This window comes from Macaca thibetana, chromosome 8, assembly GCF_024542745.1.
Source record: "Macaca thibetana thibetana isolate TM-01 chromosome 8, ASM2454274v1, whole genome shotgun sequence".
NCBI lineage: Eukaryota > Metazoa > Chordata > Mammalia > Primates > Cercopithecidae > Macaca > Macaca thibetana.
This window is the reverse complement of record NC_065585.1, coordinates 98,742,406-98,767,192: the sequence shown is the minus strand read 5'-3', so window position 1 is coordinate 98,767,192 and position 24,787 is coordinate 98,742,406.

Below are 24,787 nucleotides of genomic sequence, written 5' to 3'. Positions count from 1 at the left end.
ATGAGATGAATACACACATCACAAAGCAGTTGCTCAGAATGATTCTCTCCAGTTTTCAATGGAAGACGTTTCCTTGCTCGACACAGGCCTCCGGGCACCACTTAATAGCCCTTCACAGATTTCTCAAAGACAGAATTTCCAAACTGGGCAATGTTGAGTAAGCTTTACCTTTGTGAAATGAGTGCACATAACTGAGAACAGTTTCTTTGAACGCTTCTTTTCAGGTTTTATTTGAGGATATATCACTTTTCGCCATTGTCTTCAATGCACTCCAAAATATCACTTTTTCGTTTTACAGGAACAGTGTTCAAACACTGCCTTATGAGAAAAGAGGTATAACTCCTTGAGTGGAATGCACACATCACAAACATTTTCTCAGAAAGCTTCTCTTCAGTTTCTACCTGAACATATTTCCTTTTTCTCGGTAAGCCTCAAAGCGCTCCCAAATATCCCTTCGCACGCTAAACATAAACAGTGTTAGAAAACTGCTCAATGAAAAGAGAAGCTTACCTGCACGAGAGGAATTCACACGATGCATAGCAGTTTCACAGAAAGCTTCCTTCTGGTTTTCATCTGAAGAAATTTCCCTTTTCACCATAGTCATGAATGTGCTACCGAATACACTTCGCTGATCCATCCACAACAGAGTTTCCAAGCTGCATAATGTAAAGAAAGCATTATCTACATGAAATCATTAAACATAGCCAAAAGCAGATTCACAGAAAGCTTTTTTCCAGTTTTTATCCAAAGATATTTCCTTTTTCACCATAGTCTTGAATGTGCTCTCGAGTGTCCCTTTGTGGTACCATCCATGACAGAGTTTCCAAGCTGCATAATGTAAAGAAAGCTATATCTATGTAAGATGAATACATACAGCATAGAGCAGTTTCACAGACAGCTTCTATACAGTTTCTGTCTGAGGCTATTTTCCTTTTCACCATAGGCATTAATATGCCCCCGAATATATCTTGGAACCTTTTTCTCCAAAAGGGTTTCCCAGATGCTGCATGAGAAGAGAGGTATAACACTGTGAGTGGAATGCACACGTCACAAAGCAGTTCCTCGGAAAACTTCTCTCCAGTTTCTATCTGAACATATTTCCTTTTTCTCCGTAAGCCTCAAAGCGCTCCCAAATATCCCTTCACACGCTAAAAATAAACACTGTTATAAAATTGCTCAAAGAAAACAGAAGTTTAACTGAGCAAGAGGAATTCACACAACGCATAGAAGTTTCACAGAAAGCTTCCTACTTTTGTTTATCTGATTATATTTCTTTCTCCATATACTAAAGAGCCCTCCCAAATGTCCTTCTTCAGATTCCACAGATATAGTGATATCAAATTGCTCATTTCAAATTATGATTTAACTCTGTGAGAGGAATACACACATCACAAAGCAGTTGCTCAGAAAACATACCTCCAGTTTTCAACAGAAGATGTTTCCTTGCTCACCAAATGCCTCCGGGCGCCACTTACTATCCCTTCGCAGATTTCTCAAAGATAGAGTTTCCAAACTGGACAATGTAAAGTAAGCTCTATCTCTGTGAAATGAATGCACATATCAGAGAGCAGCTTCTTGGAACACTTCTTTCTGGGTTTTCTTTGAGGATATTTCATTTTTTGCCATAGTCTTCAATGTGCTCTGAAATATCACTTTTTGGTTTTACAGGAACAGTGTTCAAACACTGCCCTATGAGAAAAGAGGTGTAACTCCCTGAGTGGAATGCACATATCACAAAGTAGTTTCTCAGAAAGCTTCTCTCCAGTTTTTATCTGAAGATATTTCCATTTTCCCAGAGTCCTGAATGTGCTCCTGAATGTCCCTTCGAGGATCCGTCCATGACAGAATAACCAAGCTGTGTAATGTCAAGAAAGCTTTATCTATGTGAGATGAATAAACATAGCAAAAAGTAGATTCACAGAAAGCTTCTTTCCAGTTTTTATCTGAAAATATTTCCTTTTTCACCATAGTCCTGAATGTGCCTCCAAATGTCCCTTCACGGATCCTTCCATGGCAGAATTTCCACGCTTTGTACTGTAAAGGAAGCTTTTTCTATGTGAGATGAATACATATAACATAGAGCAGTTTCACAGAATGCTTCTTTCCTGATTTTATCTGAGGCTATTTCCCTTTTCACAATAAGCATCAATATGCTCCCAGATATCCCTTAGTAAATTTTTCCCCAAAGTGGTTTTCCTGATGCTGTATGAGAAGAGAGGAGTAACACTGCAAGTGGAATGCACACGTTACAAAGTAGTTCCTTGGAAAACTTCTTTCCAGTTTCTAGCTGAACATATTTAATTTTTCACTGTAAGCCTAAAAGCGCTCCTGAAAATCCCTTTGCATGGTGAACAAAAGCAGTGTTAGAATACTGCTCAATGAAAATGGAAGCTTAACTGTGTGAATGGAATTCACACAACACAGAGCAGTTTCACAGAAAGATTCGTTCTGGTTTTTATCTGAAGATATTTCCCTTTTCACCATAGTCCTGAATATGCTCCCAAATGCCCTTCACGGATCTGTCCATGACAGGGTTGCCAAGTTGCATAATGTAAAGAAAGATTTATCTACTTGAGATGAATAAACATAGCAAAAAGCAGATTCACAGAAAGCTTCTTTCCAGTTTTTATCTGAATATATTTCCTTTTTCTCCATAGTCCTGAATGGGCTATCAAATGTCCCTTCACAGATCCATCCATGATGGAGTTTCCAAACTGTGTAATGTAAAGAAAGCTTTAGCTATGTGACAGGAATACACATATCACCAGGAAGTTTCACAGAAAGTTTCTTTTCAGTTTCTGTCTGAGGCTATTTCTCTTTTCACCATAGACATCAACATGCTCCCGAATACCACTTGGACCTTTTTATCCAAAGAGGTTTCCCAATGCTGTATGAGAACAGAGGTATAACACTGTGAGTGGAATGCACACGTCACAAAGCAGTGCCTTGGAAAGCTTCTCTCCAGTTTCGGTCTGAACAAATTTCCTTTTTCACCATAAGCGTCAAAGCTCTCCCGAATATCCCTTCACATGCTAAACATAAACAGGGTTAGAAAACTGCTCAATGGAAAGAGAGGCTTAAGTGAGCGAGATGAATTGAAATGACACAGAACAGTTTCACAGAAAGCTTCCTTCTGGATTTTACCTGAGGATATTTCTTTCTTCATATTCTAAGGAGCATTCCCAAATGTCCTTCCTCAGATTCCAGAAAAACAGAGATTTCCAACTGCTCAATCCAAAGAGTGGTTTAACTCTAGGAGACGAAACACACATCACAAAGCAGTTCTTCACAAAGCTTGTCTCCAGTTTTCATTGGAAGACGTTTCCTTGCTCACCACAAGTCACCGGGCGCCACTTAATATCCCTTCACAGATTCCTAAAAGACAGAGTTTCCTAACTGGGCAAGGTTGAGTAAGCTTTAACTCTGTGAAATGAATGCATGTATCAGACAGTAGTTTCTTGGAACGCTTCTGTCTGGGTTTTATTTGAAGATATTTCACTTTCTGCCATAGTCTTCAAAGTGAAATATCACATTTTCAGTTTTAGAGGAACAGTGTTCAAATACTGCCTTATGAGAAAAGAGGTAGAACTCCCTTAGTGGAATGCACACATCACAAAGCAGTTTCTCAGAAAGTTTCTCTTTAGTTTTTATCTCAAGATATTTCCTTTTTCACCATAGGCCTGAATGTGCTCCCAAATGTCCCTTCACAGATACGTCCAAGATGGAGTTTACAAACTGCGTAATATAAATAAAATTTTATCTATGTTATATCAATAAACATATCTATCACAGAGCAGTTTCACAGAAATCTTCTTTCCAGTTTTTAACTGAAGACCTTTCCTTTTTTCCCATATTACTGAATGTGCTCCTGAACGTCCCTTCATGGATCCATCCATGACAGAGTTTCCAAGCTGTGGAATGCAAAGAAAGCTTTACCTATGTGAGAAAAGTACACATAGCACAGAGCAGTTTCACAAAAAGCTTGTTTTCAGTTTTTGACTGAGTCTATTTCCCTTTTCACTATAGGCCTCAATATGCTCCCGGTTATCCCTTGGTACCTTTTTCTCCAAAAGGGTTCACCCATGCTGTATGAGAAGAAAGGTATAATTCTCTGAGTGGAATGCACATGTCACAAAGCAGATCCTCAGAAAGCTTCTCTCCAGTTTCTATCTGAAGATATTTCCGTTTTCACCATAAGCCTCAAAGCGCTCTCGAGTATCACTTAGGAGACTAATCTAAAACAGTATTAGAATACTGCTCAATGAAAACAGAAGCTTAACAGTACGAGTGGAATTCACACAACATAGAGCAGTTTCACAGAATGCCTCCTTCTGGTTTTTATCTGAGGGTCTTCCTTTTTCAGCATATTCTTAAGAGCGTTCCCAAATATCCTTTCTCGGGTTTCACAGAAACAGTGATTTCAACCTGCTCAATCCAAAGAATGATTTAGCTCTATGAGATGAATACACACATCACAAAGCAGTTGCTCACAAAGCTTCTCTCCAGTTTTCAGCAGAAGACATTTCCTTGCTCAAGAGAGGCCTCCAGGCATCACTTACTACCCCTTTGCAGAATCCACAAAGACAGAGTTTCCAAACTGGACAATGTAAAGTCAGCTTGAACTGTGTGAAATGATTGCACATATCAGAGATCAGAATCTTGGAATGCTCTTTCTGAGTTTTATCTGAAGATATTTCACTTTTCTCCATAGTCTTCAATCTGCTCTGAAATATCACCTTTTCGGTTTTACAGGAAAAGTGTTCAAACATTTCCTTATGAGAAATGAAGTGTAACTCCCTGAGTGGAATGCACACATCACAAAGTAGTTTCTCAGAAAGATTCTCTCTGGTTTTTATCTGAAGATATTTCCTTTTGCACCATAGGCCCGAATTTGCTCCCGAATGTCCATTCACAGATCCGTCGATGATGGAGTTTCCCAACTGCATAATATAAGGAAAGTTTTATCTACGTGAGATGAGTAAACATATATATCACAAAGCATTTACAGAGAAAGCTTCTTTTCAGTTTTTGCCTGAGGATATTTCCTTTTTCACCGTAGCCCTCCATATGGTGAATGTTCCTTGGTAGCTTTTTCTCCAAAAGGGATTTCCCAATCTTCTATAAGAAAAAAAGTATAACTCTGTGAGTGGAATGTACATGTCACAGGGAAGCTCCTCAGAATGCTTCTCTCCTGTTTCTATGTGAAGATATTTCCTTTTACACCATAAGCCTCAAAGCGCTCCAGAATATCCCTTCGCAGACTAAAGATAAACAGTTTTAGAAAACTGCTCAACGAAAAGACATCCTTAACGAGGGAGAGGAATTCACTCAACACATAGCAATTTCATCAAAAGTTTCCTTCTGGTTTTCATCTGAGGATATTTCTTTCTCCATATTCTAAAGAGCGTTCCCAAATGTCCTTCCTCAGATTCCACAAAAACAGTGATTTCAAACTGCTCAATCCAAAGAATGGCTTAACTCTATGATATGAATACACACATCACAAATCTGTTGCTCAGAAAACTTCTCTGCAGTTTTCATCGGAAGACATTTCCTTGCTCACCACAGGCCTCTCAGCGCCACTTAATATCCCTTTGCAGATTTCTCAAAGACAGAGTTTCCAAGCTTTGCAATGTAGAGCAATCTTTAACTCTGTGAAATGAATGCACATATCAGACACCAGTTTCTTGGAACACTTCTGTCTGGGTTTTATTTGAGGATATTTCACTTTCCGCCATAGTTTTCAAGGTGCTCCAAAATATCACATTTTCAGTTTTACAGGAACAGTGTGAAAACACTGCCTTATGAGAAAATAGGTATAACTCCCTGAGTAGAATGCACAGATCACAAAGTAGTTTCTCAGAAAGCTTCTCTGCAGTTTTTATCTAAAGATATTTCCTTTTTCACCATAGGCCTGAATGTGCTCCTGAATGTCCCTTCACAGATACATCCATGATGGAGCTTATAAACTGCATAATATAAAGAAAGTTTTTTCTATGTTATATCAATAAACATATCTATCACAAAAGAGTTTCACAGAAATCTCCTTTCCAGTTTTTGTCTGAGGACCTTTCCTTTTTCACCATAGTCCTGAATGTGCTCCTGAATGTCCCTTCATGGATCAATCCATTACAGAGTTTCCAAGCTGTGTAATGAAAAGAAAGCTTTACCTATGTGAGATGAGTACACATAGCACAGAGCAGTTTTACAGAAAGTTTCTTTCCAGTTTTTGTTTGAGTCTATTTTCCTTTTCACCATAGGCCTCAATATGCTCCTCGTTATCCCCTGGTAACTCTTTCTCCAAAAGGGTTTCTCTGATGCTATATGAGACTAAAGGTATAATTCTGCAAGTGGAATGCACATGTCACAAAGCAGCTCCTCAGAAATCTTCTCTCCAGTTTCCATCTGAAGATATTTCTGTTTTCACCATAATCCTCAAAGTGTTCCCAAATATCACTTAGGAGACTAACCTAAAACAGTGTTAGAATACTGCTCAATGAAAACAGAAGCTTAACGGTACGAGAGGAATTCACATGACACAGAGCAGTTTCACAGAAACCCTCCTTCTGGTTTTTATCTGAGGGTCTTTCTTTTTCAGCATATTCCTAAGGGCGTTCCCAAATGTCCTTTCTCAGGTTTCACAGAAACAGTGATTTCAACCTGCTCAATCCACAGAATGATTTAAATCTATGAGATGAATACATACATCACAAAGCAGTTGCTCAGAAAGCTGCTCTCCAGTTTTCAGCAGAAGACATTTCCTTGCACCACACAGGCCTCCAATTGCCACTTACTACCCCTTTGCAGATTCCTGAAAGACAGAGTTTCCAACTGGGCAATGTAGAGTAAGCTTTAACTCTGTGAAATGAATGCACATCGCAGAGCAGATTCTTGGAACTCTTCTTTCTTGGTTTTATTTGATTATATTTCACTTATCACCATAGTCTTCAAGGCGCTAGGAAATATCACTTTTTCAGTTTTACAGGAACAGTGTTGAAACACTGCCTTATAGGAAAAGAGGTAAAACTCCCTGAGTGGAATGCACACATCACAAAGAAGTTCACAGAAAGCTTCTTTCCAGTTTTCCTCTAAGGCTATTTCCCTTTTCAATGTAGGCATCAATATGATCCCGAATATCACTTGGTAACTTTTACTCCGAAAGAGTTTCCCCAATGCTGTATGAGAAGAGAGGTATAACACTGTGAGTGGAATGTGAACGTCACAAAGCAGTTTCTAAGAAAGCTTCTCTCCAGTTTCTATCTGAACATATTTCCTTTTTCACCGTAAGCCTCAAAGCGCTCCTGAATATCTCTTCCCATGCTAAACATAAACAGGATTATGAAGCTGCTCAATAAAAAGAGAAGCTTAACTGAGAGAGAGGAATTAAAACGATACAGAACAGTTTCACAGCTTCATTCCGGATTTTACCTGAGGATATTTCTTTCTCCATATTCTAATGAGTGTTCCCAAATGTCTTTCCTCAGATTCCATAGAAACAGGGATTTCAAACTGCTCAATTCGAAGAATGATTTAAATCTATGAGAGGAATACAAACATAACAAAGGAGTTGCTCAGTAATCTTCTCTCCAATTTTCAACAGAAGACATTTCCTTGCTCACCACAGGCCTCCAGTGCCATTTAATATCCCTTCACAGAATCCTCAAAGTCAGACTTTCCAAACTGGGAAATGTAGAGTAAACTTTAACACTGTGAAATGAATGGACATGTCAGAGAGCAGTTTCTTGGGATGCTTCTTTCTGGGTTTTATTTGCTGGCATTTCACTTTTCACCATAGCCTTCAATGTGCTCCGAATATCACTTATTTAGTTTACAGGCACCGTTTTCAAACAGTGCCGTATGAGAAAAAAGGTATAATTCCCTGAGTGGAATGCACACATCACCAAGCAGTTTCACACAAAGCTTCTCTCCAGCTTTTTTCGGATGATATTTCCTTTTCCACCATAGGCCCGAATGTGATCCCGAATATCTCTTAGGGGATCCATCCATGACGGAGTTTCCAAGCTGCATAATGTAAAGAAAGCTTTATCTAAGATGAATAAACATAGCAAAAAACAGATTCAGAGAAAACTTCTTTCCAGTTTTTTTCTGAGGCTATTTCCCTTTTTGCCATAGGTGTCAACATGCTCCCGATTATCATTTGGTACCTATTTCTACAAAAGGGTTTCCCTGATGCTGTAAGAGAAGAAAGGTAAATCTCTGTGAGTGGAATGCACACGTCACAAAACAGCTCCTCTGAAATCTTCTTTCCAGTTTCTATCTGAAGATATTTCAGTTTTCACCATAAGCCTCAAAGCACTCCTGAATATCACTTTGCACACTAAACACAGTGTTAGAGTACTCTTCAATGAAAAAGGAGACTGAACTCTGTGATTAGTATACAAATGATACAGAGTTGTTTCAGAGAAAACTTCCTTCCAGTTTTTATCTGAGGATTTTTTTTTAGCATAGTCTAAAGAGCGTTCCCAAATGTCCTTTCTCAGGATCCACAGAAACAGTGATTTCAAACTGCTCGATACAAAGAATGATTTAACTCTATGAGATGAATACACACATCACAAAGCAGTTGCTCAGAAAGCTTCTTTCCAGTTTTCATCAGAAGACATTTCCTTGCTCACCACAGGTCTCCAAGCGCCACTAAATATCACTTTGCAGATTCCTCAAAGATAGAGTTTCCAAACCGAGCAACGTAGAGTATGTTTTAACACTGTGAGATGAATGTACATATCAGAGAGCAGCTTCTTCAAATGCTTCTTTCTGCATTTTATTTGAGGATAGTTCACTTTTTGCCATAGTCTTCAATGCGATCTGAAATATCATGTTTTCGGTTTTACAGGAACAGTGTTCAAACACTGCCTTATGAGAAAATAGGTATAACTCCCTGAGTGGAATGCACATATCACGAAACAGTTTCTCAGAAAGCTTCTCCCCGATTTTTATATGAAGATATTTCCTATTTCTCCATAGGCCTGAATGTGCTCCCCAATGTCCCTTCGCGGATCCGTACATGATGGAGTTTCCAAGCTGCGTAATGTAAAGAAAGCTTTATCTATGTGAGGTGAATTCACATAGCACAGAGCATTTTCACAGAAAACTTCTTTCCACTTTTTGTCTGAGGCTATTTCCGTTTTTACCATGGGCGTCAATATGCTCCCAAATATTCCTTGGTTCCTTTTTCTCCAAAAGAGTTTCCCCGATGCTGTATGAGAAGAGAGATATAGCACGGTTTGTGGAATGTACACGTCACAAGCAGTTCCTCGGATAACTTCTCTCCATTGTCTATTTGAGCATATTTCTTTTCTCACTGTGAGACTCAAAGCGCTTCCGAATACCCCTTTGCATGCTAAACCTAAACAGTGTTAGGAAACTCTTCAATGAAAAGGGAAGCTTAAGTGAGTGAGAGGAATTCACACGACACATAGCAGTTTCACAGAGCGCTTCCTTCTGGATTTCATCTGAGGATATTTCATTCTCCTATTCCAAAGAGCGATCCCAAATGTCCTTCCTCAGATATGACGGAAACAGTGATTTCAAACTACTCAATCCAAGGAATGGTTTAACTCTATGAGATGAATGCACACATCACAAAGCAGTTGCTCAGAAAGCTTCTCTCCAGTTTTTATCGGAAGATATTTCTTTGCTCACCACAGGCTTCCGCGGTGCCACTTAATATCCCTTTGCAGATTCCTCAAAGAAAGAGTTTCCAAACTGGGCAATGTAGAGTACACTTTAATTCTGTGAAATGAATGCACATATCGGAGAGTAGCTTCTTGGAATGCTTCTTTCTGGGTTTTATTTGAGGATATTTCACTTTTTGCCATAGTCTTCAATGCACTCTGAAACAACACTTTTTTATTTTTACAGGAACGGTGCTCAAACCCTGCCTTATGAGAAAAGAGGTATAATTCCCTGAGTGGAATGCACACATCACAAAGCAGTTTTGCAGAAAGCTTCTTTATCTCCAGTTTTTATCTGAAGATATTTCCTTTTTCACCATACGCCTGAATGTGCTCAAGAATGTCCCTTTGCGGATCTGTCCAAGAGGGAGTATCCAAACTGTGTAATATAAGGAAAGTTTTATCTCTTTGAGATGAATAAACATATCCATCATGAACCAGTTTCACATAAATGTTCTCTCTCCAGTTTGTGTCTGAGGATACTTACTTTTCCACCATAGTCGTCCATATACTCCTGAATGTCCCTTGGTAGCTTTTTCTCCAAAAGGGATTCCCCAATCCTCTATGAGAAAAAAGGCATAAATCTGTGAGTGGAATGCACACGTCACAAAGCAGTTCCTCGGAAATCTTCTCTCCATTTTCTATCCCAACATATTTTCTTCATCACCCTAAGCCTCAAAGCGCTCCCGAATATCCCTTGGCAGACTAAACACAGTGTTAGAATACTGATCAATAGGAAGACAAGCTGAACTGTGTGAGGGGAATTCACACGAAACTGAGGAGTCTCACATAAAGCTTCCTTTTGTTTTTTATCTGAGGATATTTCTTTTTCAGCACATTCTAAAAGCGTTCCCAAATTTCTTTTCTCAGGTTTCACAGAAACAGTGATTTCAAACTCTTCAATCTAAAGAATGATTTAAATGTATGAGAATAGTACACACATCACAAAGCAGCTGCTCAAAAAGCTTCTCTCCAGTTTTCAATGAAAGACATTTCCTTGCTCACCGCATTTCTCTGGGAGCCACTTAATATTCCTTCTCAGAATCCTCAAAGACAGGCTTTCCAAAGTGAGAAATGTAGAGTAAGCTTTAAGTCTCTGAAATGAATGCACATGTCAGAGAGAAGTTTCTTGGAATGCTTCTTTCTGGGTTTTATTTCAGGATATTTCACTTTTTGCCATAGTCTTCCATGCACTCCGAAATATTACCTTTCCGGTTTTACAGGAACAGTGTTCAAACACTGCCTAAAGAGAAAAGAGGTACAACTCCCTGAGTGGAATGCACACATCACAAAGCAGTTTCTCAGAAACTTCTCTCTAGTTTTTATCTGAAGATATCTCCTTTTTCACTGTAGGCCTGCGTGTGCTCCCGAAAGTCCCTTCATGGATCCGTCGATGATGGAGTTTGCAAACTGCATAATATAAGGAAAGTTTTATCTATGTGAGATGAATAAACATGTCTATCACAAAGCTGTTTCACAGAAATCTTCTTTCCAGTTTTTGTCTGAGGATATTTCCTTTTTCATCATAGCCATCCCTATACTCCCGAATGTCCCCTGGTAGCTTTTTCTGAAAAAGGGATTCCCCAATCCTCCATGAAAATGAAGGTTTAACTCTGTGAGTGGAATGCACACGTCACAAAGCAGTTTCTCGGAAAGCTTCTCTCCAGTTTTTATCTGAAGTTATTTCCTTTTCCACCATAGTCCTGAGTGTAATCCCGAATATCCCATTGCAGATCCATGCATGATGGAGATTCCAAACTGAGTAATGTAAAGAAAGCTTTATTTATGTGAGATTAATAAACCCTGCCAAAAGCAGATTAACAGAAAGCTTCTACCTGTTTCTATCTTATTTCCTTTTTTACCACATTCCTGAATGTGCTCCCGAATGTCCTTTTGCGGATCCACCCTTGACAGAGTTTCCAAGCTGTGCAATGTAATGAAAGCTTTATCTATGTGACATGAACACACATATCACAGAGCAGTTCCACAGAAAGCTTACTTCCAGTTTTTGTCTGAGGCTATTTCCCTTTTCACCATGGGTGTCAATATGCCCCTGAATATCACTTGGCGCCTTTTTCTCCAAAAGGGTTTCGCTGATGCTGTATGAGAAGAGAAGTATAACACTGTAAGTGGAATGCACAGGTCATGAAGCAATTCCTCGGAAAGCTTCTCTCCAGTTTCCATCTGAACATATTTCCTTTTTCAGCATAAGCTGAAGCTGTGCCCCAATATCCTCTCATACACTAAACACAAACAGTGTTAGAAAACTGCTGAATGAAAAGAGAAGCTTAACTGAGGGAGAGGATTTCACATGACATACAGCAGTTTCAAAGAAAGCTTCCTTCTGGTTTCTATCAGACGGTATTTCTTTCTCCATATTCTAAAGAGCATTCCCAAATGTCCTTCCTCAGATTCCACAGAAACAGTGATTTCAAACTGCACAATACAAAGATTCGTTTAACTCTATGAGATGAATACACACAGCACATCACAAAGCAGTTGCTCAGAAAGCTTCTCTCCAGTTTTCATCGGAAAACATTTCCTTTTTCACGATAGGCCTGAAAGTGATACCGAGTATCCCTTCACGGATCCGTCCATGATGGAGTTTCCAACTGCGTAATTTAAAGAAACTTTTATCTATGTGAGATGAATAAACATAGAAAAAAACAGATTCACAGAACGTTTCTTTTCAGTTTTTATCTGATGATATTTCCTTTTTCACCATATACCTGAATGTGCTCCCGAATGTCCCTTCATGGTTCGTCCATGACAGAGTTTCCAAGCTGAGTAATGTAAAGAAAGCTTCATCTATGTGAGATGAATAAACCTAGCAAAAAGCAGATTCACAGAAAGCTTCTTTCCAGTTTTTATCTGAAGATAGTTCCTTTTTCACCATAGTCCTGTATGTGCTCCCAAATGTCCCTTCATGGATCCGTCCATGACTGAGGTTCCAAACTGTGTATTATAAAGAAAGTTGTATCTATGTGAGAAGATTATACATATCTATCACAAAGCAGTTTCACAGAAAGTTTCTTTCCAGTTTTGGTCTGAGGATATTTTTTTTTTCCACAATAGCAGTCCCTATATTCCCGAATGTCCCTTGGTAGCTTTTTCTCCAAAAGGGATTCCTCAGTCCTCTATGAGAAGAAAGGTATAACTCCATGAGTGCAATGCATACATCACAAAGCAGCTCCTCGGAAAGCTTCTCTCCAGTTTCTATCTGAAGATATTTCGGCTTTCACCATAAGCCTCAGAGCATTCCCAAATATCCCCCCCTCAGAGTCACCAAAAATAGTGTTAGACTACTGCTCAATGGAAAGAGAAGCTTAATGGTCCAAGTGGAATTCATACAACACAGAGCAGTTTCACAGAAAGCTTTCTTCTGGTTTTTATCTGAGGATATTTCATTTTCAGCATATTCTGAAGAGCATTCCCAAATGTCCTTTCTCAGGTTCCACAGAAAGAGTGATTTCAAACTGCTCAATCCAAAGAATGATTTAACTCTATGAGATGAAAACACGCATCACAGGCAGTTACTCAGAAGGCTTATCTACAGTTTTCAATGGAAGAGATTTCCTTGCTCACCACAGGCCACAGGGCGCCATTTAGTATCTCCTCCCAGATTCCTCAAAGACAGTTTCCAAACTGTGCAATGTAGAGTAAGATTTAACTCTGTAAAATGAATGCACATTTCAGAGACCAGTTTCTTGGAACACTTCTTTCTGTATTTTATTTGAAGATATCTCACTTTTCTCCATATTCTTCAATGTGCTCCAAAATATCACTTTTTCGGTTTTACAGGAGCAGTGTTCAAACACTGCCTTATGAGAAAAGAGGTATAACTCCCTGAGTGGAATGCACACATCACAAAGCAGTTTCTCAGAAAGCTTCTCTTCTTTTTTTATCTGAAGATATTTCCTTTTTCTCCATAGTCCTGTATGTGATCCCAAATATCCCTTCGTGGATCCATCCATGACGTAATTTGAGAGCTGCGTAATGTAAAGAAAGCTTTACCTGTGTGAAATGAATACAAATAGCAAAAAGTAGATTCACAGAAAGCTTCTATTCAATGTATATCTGAATATATTTCCTTTTTCATCAGAGTCCTGAATGTGCTCCCAAATGTCCCTTTGTGTATCTGTCCATGACAGAGCTTCCAAGCTGCGTAATGTAAAGAAAGCTTCATCTATGTTGCACATATCACAGAGCAGTTTCACAGAAAGCTTCTTTCCGGTTTTTGTCTGAGGCTATTTCCCTTTTCATCATAGGCATCTATATGATCCCGGATACCCTTGGTAAATTTTTCCCCAAAGGGTTTTCCCTGATGCTGTATGAGAAGAGAGGTACAACACTGTGAGTGGAATGCACATGTCACAAAGCGGTTCCTGGGAAAGTTCTCTCCAGTTTCAATCTGAAGATATTTCCTTTTTCACTGTAAGTCTCAAAGCATTCCTGAAAATCCCTTCGCACGCTAAACAGAAACAGTGTTACAAAAATGCTCAATGAAAAGAGAAGCCTAACTGAGCGAGAGGAATTCAAACGACACACAGCAGTTTCACAGAAAGCTACCTTCTGGTTTTTATGTGAGGATGTTTCTTTCTCCATATTGTAAAGAGCATTCCCAAATGTCCTTCCTGAGATTCCACAGAAACAGTGATTTCAAACTGCTTAATCCAAAGAATGACTTAACACTATGAGATGAATACACACGTCACAAAGCAGTTCCTCAGAAAGCTTCTCTTCAGTTTTCAATGGAAAATGTTTCCTTGCTCACCACAGGCCTCTGGACGCCACTTAATATTGTTTGGCAGATTCCTCAAAGACAGAGTTTCCAAACTGGCAATTTAGTGTAAGTTTTAACTCTGTGAAATGAACGCACATTGTCAGAGAATAGTTTCATGGAACGTTTCTTTCTGTTTTGTTTTTGTTTTTGTTTTTTGAGGATATTTCACTTTTCTCCATAGTCCTCAATGTGCTCCGAAATATCACTTTTTCAGATTTACAGAACAGTGTTCAAACACTACCTTATGAGAAAAGAGGTATAACTACCCAGTGGAATGCAAACATCACAAAGCAGTTATTCAGAAACTTCTGTCCAGTTTTTATCTATATATATTTCCTTTTGCACCATAGTCCTGAAGGTGCTCCCAAATGTAACTTGGTGGATTCTTTTATGGCAGTGTTTCCAAGCTACTGAATGTAAAGAAAACTTCATCTATGTGAGATGAATGAACATAGAAAAGAGAAGTTTCAGATAAAGCTTCTTTGCAGTTTTTATCTGAAGATTTTTCCTTTTTCACCATAGTTCTATATGTGCTCTGGAATGTCCCTTCGTGGATCCGTCCATGATACAGTTTCCAAATTGTGAAATATAAAGACAGTTTTATCTATGTGAGATGAATAAACATATCTATCCCAAAGCAATTTCACAGAAAGCTTCTTTCGAATTTTTGTCTGAGGATATTTCCTTTTACACCATAGCCGTCTCTATACTCCCGAATGTCCCTTGGTACTTTTTCTCCAAAGGGGATTCCCCAAACCTCTATGAGAAGAAAGCTATAACTCTGTGAGTGGAATGCATATGACACAAAGCAGCTCCTCGGAAAGCTTCTCTCCAGTTTCTATCTGAAGGTATTTCCTTCTTCACCATAACCCTCAAAGTGCTCCCGAATATCCCTTCACGGACTAAACATAAACAGTGTTAGAATACTGCTCAATGAAAACAGAAGCTTAACTGTACGAGTGGAATTCACATGCCACAGAGCAGTTTCACAGAAACCTTCCTTCTGGTTTTTATTGGAGGGTATTTCTTTTACAGCATATTCTAAAGAGCATTCCCAAATGTCCTTTCTCAGGTTCCACAGAAAGAGCGACTTCAAACTGCTCAATCCAAAGAATGATTTCACTCTATGAGATGAATACACACTTCACAAAGCAGTTGCTCAGAAAGCTTCTCTACAATTTTCAATGGAAGACATTTTCTTGCTCACCACAGGCCTCCAATTATCACTTAATATCCTTTCGCAGACTCCTCATAGAGAGACTTTCAAAACTGGGAAATGTAGAGTAAGATTTAACTCTGTGAAATGAATGGACAGGCCATAGAGGAGTTTCTTGGAATGCTTCTTTATGGGCTTTATTTGATGACATCTCACTTTTCGCCATAGTCTTCAATGTGCTCCGAATATCACTTTTTTAGTTTTACAGGAACAGTGTTCAAACAGTACCTTATGAGAGAAAAGCTATAATTCCCTGAGTGGAATTCACACATCACCAGGCACTTTCTCAGAAAGTTTCTCTCCAGTTTTTATCTGACGATATTTCCTTTTTCACCATAGGCCCGAATATGATCCTGAATATTCCTTCACGGATCCATCCATGATGGAGTTTCCAAGCTGCATAAAGTAAAGAAAGCTTTATTTATGTGAGATGACTAAGCATAACAAAAAGTAGATTCAAAGAAAGTTTCTTTTCAGTTTTAATCTGAAGATATTTCCTTTTTCACCATAATCCTGAATGTGCTCCCAAATGTCCCTTCGTGGATCCGTCCATGACAGAGATTCCAAGCTGTATAATGTAAAGAAAGCTTTATCTATGTGAGAAGAATACACATATCACACAACAGTTTCATAGAAAGCTTCTTTCCAGTTTTTGTCTGTGGCTATTTCTCTTTTCACCATAGGCATCAACATGCTTCCGAATATCACTTGGTACCTTTTTCTTCTAAAGGGTTTCCCCAATGCTATATGAGAAGAGAAGTATAACACTGTGAGTGGAATGCATATGTCACAAAGCAGTTCTTCGGAAAGCTTCTCTCCAGTTTCGGTCTGAACATATTTCCTTTTTGACCATAAGCCTCAAAGCACTCCCGAACAACCCTTCACACAGTAAACATAAAAAGGGTTAGAAAACTTCTCAATGAAAACAGAGTCTTGACTGAGCGAGAGGAATTAAGATGACTCAGAGCAGTTTCACAGAAAGCTTCCTTCTGGATTTTATCTGAGGATATTTCTTCCTCCATATTCTAAGGAGCATTCTGAAATATTTTTCCTCAGATTCCACAAAACAGTGATTTCAAACTTCTCATTCCAAAGAATGGTTTAAATCTATGAGGTGACTACACACATCACAAAGCATTTGCTCAGAAAGCTTCTCTCCAGTTTTCATTGGAAGACGTTTCCTTGCTCACCACAAGCCACCGTGTGCCACTTAATATCCCTTCACAAATTCCTCAAAGACAGAATTTCCAAACTAGGTAATGTAGAGTAAGCTTTACCTCTGTGAAATGAATGCACATATCAGAGAAGAGTTTGTTGGAATGCTACTTTCTGGGTTTTATTTCAGGATATTTCACTTTTCGCCATAGTCTTCCATGCGCTCCGAAATATTACTTTTTCAGTTTTACAGAAACAATGTTCAAACACTGCCTTATGAGACAAGAGGAATAACTCCCTCAGTGGAATGTACACATCACAAAGCAGTTTCTCAGAAAGCTTCTCTCCACTTTTTATCAGAAGATATTTGCTATTTCACCATAGGTCAGAATGTGCTCCCGAATGTCCTTTCACAAATCCGTCCATGATGACATTTCAAAACTGCGTAATAGAAAGAAAGTTTTATCTATGTGAGATGAATAAACATATCTATCACAAGGCAGTTTAACAGAAATCTTATTTCCAGTTTTTGTCTGAGGATATTTCCTTTTTCACTTTAGCCATCCATATACTCCCAAATGTCCCTTGGTAGCTTTTTTTCCAAAAGGGATTCCCCAATCCTCTATGAGAAGAAAGGTATAACTCTGTGAGTGGAACGCACACAAAACAAAACAGGTCCTCGGAAAGCTTCTCTCCTGTTTCTATCTGAAGATATTTCTGTTTTCACCATAAGCCTCAAAGCGCTCCCGAGTATTCCTTAGCTGACTAATCTAAAACAGTGTTAGAATACTGCTCAATGAAAACAGAAGCTTAATTGTGCGAGTAGAAGTCACATGACACAGAGCACTTTCACAGAAAGCTTTCTTCTGGTTTTTATCAGAGGGTATTTCTTTTTCAGCATATTCTTTTTTTTTTTTTTTTTTTTTTGAGATGGAGTCTCGCTCTGTCGCCCAGGCTGGAGTGCAGTGGCCGGATCTCAGCTCACTGCAAGCTCCGCCCTCTGGGTTTACGCCACTCTCCTGCTTCAGCCTCCCGAGTAGCTGGGACTACAGGTGCCCGCCACCTCACCCAGCTAGTTTTTTGTATTTTTTAGTAGAGGCAGGGTTTCACCGTGTTAGCCAGGATGGTCTCGATCTCCTGACCTCGTGATCCGCCCGTCTCGGCCTCCCAAAGTGCTGGGATTACAGGCTTGAGCCACCGTGCCTGGCTGCATATTCTTAATAGAGTTTCCAAATGTCCTTTCTCAGGTTCCAAAGAAAGAGTGATTTTAAACTGCTCAATCCAAAGAATGATTTAACTCTATGAGATGAATACACACATCAAAAAGTAGTTGCTCGGAAAGCTTCTCTCCAGTTTTCAACATAAGATATTTCTTGGTCGCCACAGGCCTCTGGTCGCCACTTAATATCCATTGGCAGAATCCTCAAAGACAGACTTTCCGAACTGGGAAATGTAGATTAAACTTTAACTCTCTGAAATGAATGTATATGTCAGACGGCAGTTTCTTGGAATGCTTCTTTCCTGGTTTTATTTGACGACATTTCACTTTTCACCATAGTCTTCCATGCGCTTCGTAATATTACTTTTTCGGTTTTACAGGAATAGTGTTCAAACACTGCCTTATGAGAAAAGAAGTATAACTCCCTGAGTGGAATGCACACATCACAGAGCAGTTTTTCAGAAAGCCTCTATCCAGTTTTTATCTGAAGATATCTCCTTTTCCATCTTAGCCCTGAATGTGCTCCCAAATGTCACTTTGTGAATCCATCCATGACAACGTTTCCAAACTGCATAATAGAAGGAAAGTTTTATCTATGTGAGATGAATAAACATATCTATCACAAACCCATTTCACAGAAAGCTTCTTTTCAGTTGTTGTCAGAGGATATTTCCTTTTTCACCATAGCCGTCCCTATACTCTCAAATGTCCCTTGGTAGCTTTTTCTCCAAAAGGGATTCCCCAATCTTCTATGAGAAGAATGTTATAATTCTATGAGTTGAATGCACACGTGGACAACGTGGAGTAAGCTTTACCTCTGTGAATTGAATGCAAATATCTGAGAACAGTTTCTTGGAACGCTTCTTTCTGGGTTTTATTTTAGGATATATCACTTTTTGCCATAGTCTTCAATGCGCTCCAAAATATCACTTTTTCGTTTTACAGTAACAGTGTACAAACACTGCCTTGTGAGAAAAGAGGTATAACTCCCAGAGTGGAATGCACACATCACAAAGCAGTTTCTCAGAAAGCTTCTCTAAAGTTTCTACCTGAACTTACTTCCTTTTTCACCGTAAGACTCAAAGCGCTCCCAAATACCCTTCGCATGCTAAACATAAACAGTGCTAGAAAACTGCTCAATAAAAAGAGAAGCTTAACTGAGCGAGAGGAATTCACATGACACATAGCAGTTTCACAGAAAGCTTCCTTCTGGTTTTATCTGAAATATTTCCCTTTTCATCATAGTTCTGAATGTGCTCCCGAATGCCCTTCACATATCCATCCATGACAGACTTTACAAGCTGCGTAATGCAAAGAAAGCATTATCTACATAAAATTAATAAAAATAGCAAAAAGCAGATTCACAGAATGCTTCTTTCCAGTTTTTATCCGAAGATATTTCCTTTTTCACCATAGTCCTGAATGAGCTCCCGAATATCGCTTCATGGATAGGTCCATGGCAGAGTTTCGAAGCTGCGTAATGTAAAGAAAGCTTTATCTATGTGAGATGAATACACATAGCACAGAGCAGTTTCACAGAAAGCTTCTATCCAGTTTCTGTCTGAGGCTATTTCCTTTTTCACCATAGGCGTTAATATGCCCCTTCTGTGAATATCCCTTCACAGAATCCTCAAAGACAGATTTTCCAAACTGGGAAATGTAGAGTAGGCTTTAACTCTGTGAAATGAATACATGTGTCAGAGAGCAGTTTGCTGGAACGCTTCTTTCTGGGTTTTATTTCAGGATATTTCACTTTTCACCAAACTCATCCACACACTCCGAAATATTACTATTTTGGTTTTACAGGAGGTGTTCAAATACTGCCTTATGAGAAAAGAGGTATAACTCCCTGAGTGGAATGCACTCATCACAAAGCACTTACTCAGAAATCTTCTATCATGTTTTTATCTGAAGATTTCTCCTTTTTCCCTGTAGGCCTGAATGTGCTCCAGAATGTGCCTTCGCAGATTCGTCCATGACGGAGTTTCCAAACTGCATAATATAAAGAAAGTTTCATCTATGTGAGATGAATAAACATATCTATAACAAAGCAGTTTCACAGAGATCTTTCCAGTTTTAGTCTGAGGATATTTCCTTTTTCACCATAGTGGTCCATATACTCCCGAATGTCCCCTGGTAGCTTTTTCTCCAAAAGGGTTTCCCCAATCCTCTATGAAAAGAAAGGTATAATTCTCTGAGTGGAATGCACATGTCACAAAGTGGCCCCTAGAAAAGCTTCTCTCCAGTTTCTATCTGAAGATATTTTCTTTTTCACCATAAGCTTCAAAGCACTCCCGAAGATCCCTTCCCAGACTAAACAAAAGAAGTGTTAAAATACTGCTCAATGAAAAGAGAAGCTTAACTGTGTGAACGGAATTCACGTGACACAGAGCAGTTTCACAGAAAGCTTCCTTCTGGTTTCTATCTGAGGTTATTTACTTTTCAGGATAATCTAAAGAGCATTCCCAAATGTCGTTTCTCAGATTCCACAGAAACAGTGATTTCAAACTGCTCAATCCAAAGAATGATTTCAGTCTATGACATGAATACAAACATCACAAAAGTGTTGCTCAGAAGGCTTCTCTCCAATTTTCAACCAAAGACGTTGCCTTGCTCGCCACAGACCTTCAGTTGCCACTTAACATAACCTCACAGAATCCTGAAAGACATACTTTCCAAACTGGGAAATGTAGAGTAAGCTTTAATGCTGTGAAATGAATGGACATGTCAGAGAGCAGTTGCTTGGAATGCTCCTTTAAGGGTTTTACTGGATGACATTTCACTTTTTGCCATAGTCTTCAATGTGCTCTGAATATCACTTTTTTAGTTTTACAGGAACAGTGTTCAAACAGTGTCATATGAGAGAAAAGGTATAACTCCCTGAGTGGAATGCATACATCACGAAGCAGTTTCTCAAAAAGCTTCTCTCCAGTTTCTATCTGACAATATTTCCTTTTTCACCATAGGCCTGAATGTGATCCCAAATATCCCTTTGCAGATCCATCCATGATGGAGTTTCCAAGCTGCATAATGTAAAGAAAGCTTTATCTATGTGAGATGAATAAACATAGCAAAAAGCAGATTTACAGAAAGCTTCTTTCCAGTTTTTGTCTGAGGCTATTTCCCTTTTCACCGTAGGCATCAACATGCTTATGAATATCACTTAGAACCTTTTTCCCCAAAAGGGTTTCACCAATGCCGTATGAGAAAAGAAGTATAACACTGTGAGTGAAATGCACATGTCACAAAGCAGTTCTTCGGAAAGCTTCTCTCCAGTTTTGGTCGGAACATATTTCCTTTTTCACCATAAGTCTCAAAGCCCTCCTGCATATCCCTTCACATGTTAAACATAAACAGAGTTAGAAAACTGTTCAATGAAAAGCGAGGCTTAACTGATTGAGAGGAATTAAGAAGACACAGAGCAGTTTCACTGAAAGCTTCCTTCTCGATTTAACCTGGGAATATTTCTTTCACCATATTCTAAGGAGTGTTCCCAAATGTCCTTCCTCAGATTCCACAAAAACAGTGATTACAAACTCCTCAATTCAAACAATAGTTTAACTCTAAGTGATGAATACACACATCACAAAGCAGTTGCTCAGAAAACTTCTTTCCAGTTTTCACCGGAAGACCTTTTCTTGCTCACCACAAGTCTCCAGGTGCCACTTACTATCCCTTTACAGATTCCTCAAAGACAGAGTTTCCAAAGTGGGCAACGTAGAGTAAGCTTTAACTATGTGAAATGAATGCACATATCAGAGAGCAGTTTCTTGGAACGCTTCTTTCTGGGTTTTATTAGAGGATATTTCACATTTCGCAATAGTCTTCAATGCGCTCCAAAATATCACTTTTTCGGTTTTACAGGAACAGTGTTCAAACACTGCCTTATGGGAAAAGAGGTACAACTCCCTGAGTGGAATGCACACATCACAAAGCAGTGTCTCAGAAAACTTCTTTCTAGTTTTTATCTGAAGATATTTCCTTTTTCACCATAGGTGTGAATGTGCTCCCGAATGTCCCTTCACGAATCCATCCGTGACGGCGTTTCAAAATTGCATAATAGAAAGAAAGTTCATCTATGTGAAATGAATAAACATATCTATCACAAAGCAGTTTCACAGAAAGCTTCTTTTCAGTTTTAGTCTGAGGATATTTTCTGTTTCACCATAGCAGTCCATATACTCCCAAATGTCCACTGGTAGCTTTTTCTCCAAAAGGGATTCCCCAATTTTTTATGAAAAGAAAAGTATAACTCTGTGAGTGGAATGCACACACCACAAAGCAGCTCCTTGGAAAGCTTCTCTCCTGTTTCTATCTGAAGATATTCCCTTTTTCACTGAAAGCCTCAAAGCGCTCCCGAATATCCCTTAGCTGACGAAACTAAAACAGTGTTAAAATATTGCTCAATGAAAACAGAAGCTTAACTGTGGGAGTGGAATGCACATGACAGAGAGCAGTTTCACAGATAGCTTCCTTCTGGTTTTTATCGGAGAGTATTTCTTTTTCAATATATCCTGAAGAGCATTCCCAAATGTCTTTTCTCAGGTTCCGCAGAAAGAGTGATTTCAAACTGTTCAATCTAAAGAATGATTTAACTCTATGAGATGAATACACACATCACAAAACAGTTCTTCAGAAAGCTTGTCTCCAGTTTTCAACGGAAGACATTTCCTTGCTCGCCACAGGCCTCTGTTTACCACTTAATATCCTTTCGCAGAATCCTCAAAGACAAACTTTTCAAACTGGGAAATGTAGACTAAGCTTTAGCTCTCGGAAATGAATGCACGTGTCAGAGAGCAGTTTCTTGGAACGCTTCTTTCTGGGTTTTATTTCAGGATATTTCACTTTTTGCCATAGTCTTCCATGCGCTCTGACATATTATTTTTTTGGTTTTAGAGGAGCAGTTTTCAAACACTGCCTTATGAGAAAAGAGGTATAACACCCTGAGTGGAATGCACACATAACAAAGCAGTTTCTCAGTAAGCTTTTCTCCAGTTTTTATCTGAAGATATCTCCTCTTTCACCGTAGGCCTGAATGTGCTCCCGAATGTCCCTTTGCAAATCGGTCCATGACGGAGTTTCCACAGTGCCTAATACAAGGAAAGTTTTATTTATGTGAGATGAATAAATATATCTATCACAAAGCAGTTTCACAGAAATCTTCTTTCGAGTTTTTGTCTTGGATATTTCCTTTTTAACCATACTCCTGAATGTCCTCCAGAGTGTCCATTCACAGTTCTTCCATGATGGAGTTTCCAAGCTGAGTAATGTAAAGAAAGCTTCATCTATGTGGGATGAATAAACATAGCACAAAGCAGATTCACAGAAAGCTTCTTTCCAGTTTTTATCTGAAGATACTTCCTTTCTCATCATAGTCCTGTATGTGCTCCTGAATGTCCCTTCACAGATACGTCCTTGACAGAATTTTCCTGCTGCATAATGTAAAGGAAGCCTTATCTATGTGAGATGAATACACATATCACAGAGAAGTTTCACAGAAACCTTCTTTCCAGTTTTTGTGTAAAGCAATTTCACTTTTCACCATAGGCGTCAATATGCTCCCGAATATTTCATGGTACTTTTTCTCCAAAAGTGTTTCCCCGATGCTGTATGAGAAGAGAGGTAAAACAATGTGAGTGGAATGCACATGTCAAAAGCTGTTCCTCGGATATCTTCTCTCCAGTTTGTATCTGAACATACTTCATTTTTCACCTTAAGCTTCAAAGTGTTCCTGAATGTACCTTTGCATGCTAAACAAAAACATTGTTAGAAATCTACTCAATGAAAAGAGATGTTAAATGAGTGATAGGAATTCACATTACACATAGCAGTTTCACAGAAAGCTTCCTTCTGGTTTTTATCTGAGGATATTTCTTTCTCCATATTCTATAGAGCATTCCAAAATGTCCTTCATCAGATTCCACAGAAATAGTGATTTCACAGTGCTAAATCCAAAGAATACTTTAACTCTATGAGATGAATACACACATCTCAAAGCAGTTGCTCAGAAAGCTTCTCTCCAGTTTTCACCAGAAGGCATTTCCTTGCTCACCACAGGCCTCCGGTCGCCACTTAATATCCCTTCAAAGAATCATCAATGACAGACTTTCCAAACTGGGATATGTCGAATCAGTTGTAACTCTCTGAAATCAAAGCACAAGTCAGAGAGTAGGTTCTTGGAACGCTTCATTTTGGGTTTTATTTCAGGATATTTCACTTTTCGCCATAGTCTTCCATGTGCTCCGACATATTACTTTTTCGGTTTTACAGAAACAGTGTTCAAAAAGTGTCTTATGAGAAGAATGGTATAACTCCCTGAGTGGAATGCACACATCACCAAGCAGTTTCTCAGAAAGCTTTTCCCCAGTTTTCATCTGACCATACTTCCTTTTTCACCATAGGCCAGAATGTGATCTCAAATATCCTTTCACGGATCCATCCATGACAGAAGTTCCATCTTGCATAATGTAAAGAAAGTTTTATCTATGTGAGAGGAACAATCATAGCCAAAAGAAGATTCACAGAAATCTTCTTTCCAGTTTTTATCTGAAGATATTTCCTTTTTCACCATGGTCCTGAATGTGCTCCCGAATGCCCCTTCATGGATCCATCCATGACAGAGTCTCCAAGCTGCGTAATGTAAAGAAAGCTTTACCTATGTGAGATGAATACACATATCACAGAACAGTTTCATAAAAAGCATTTGTCCAGTTTTTGTC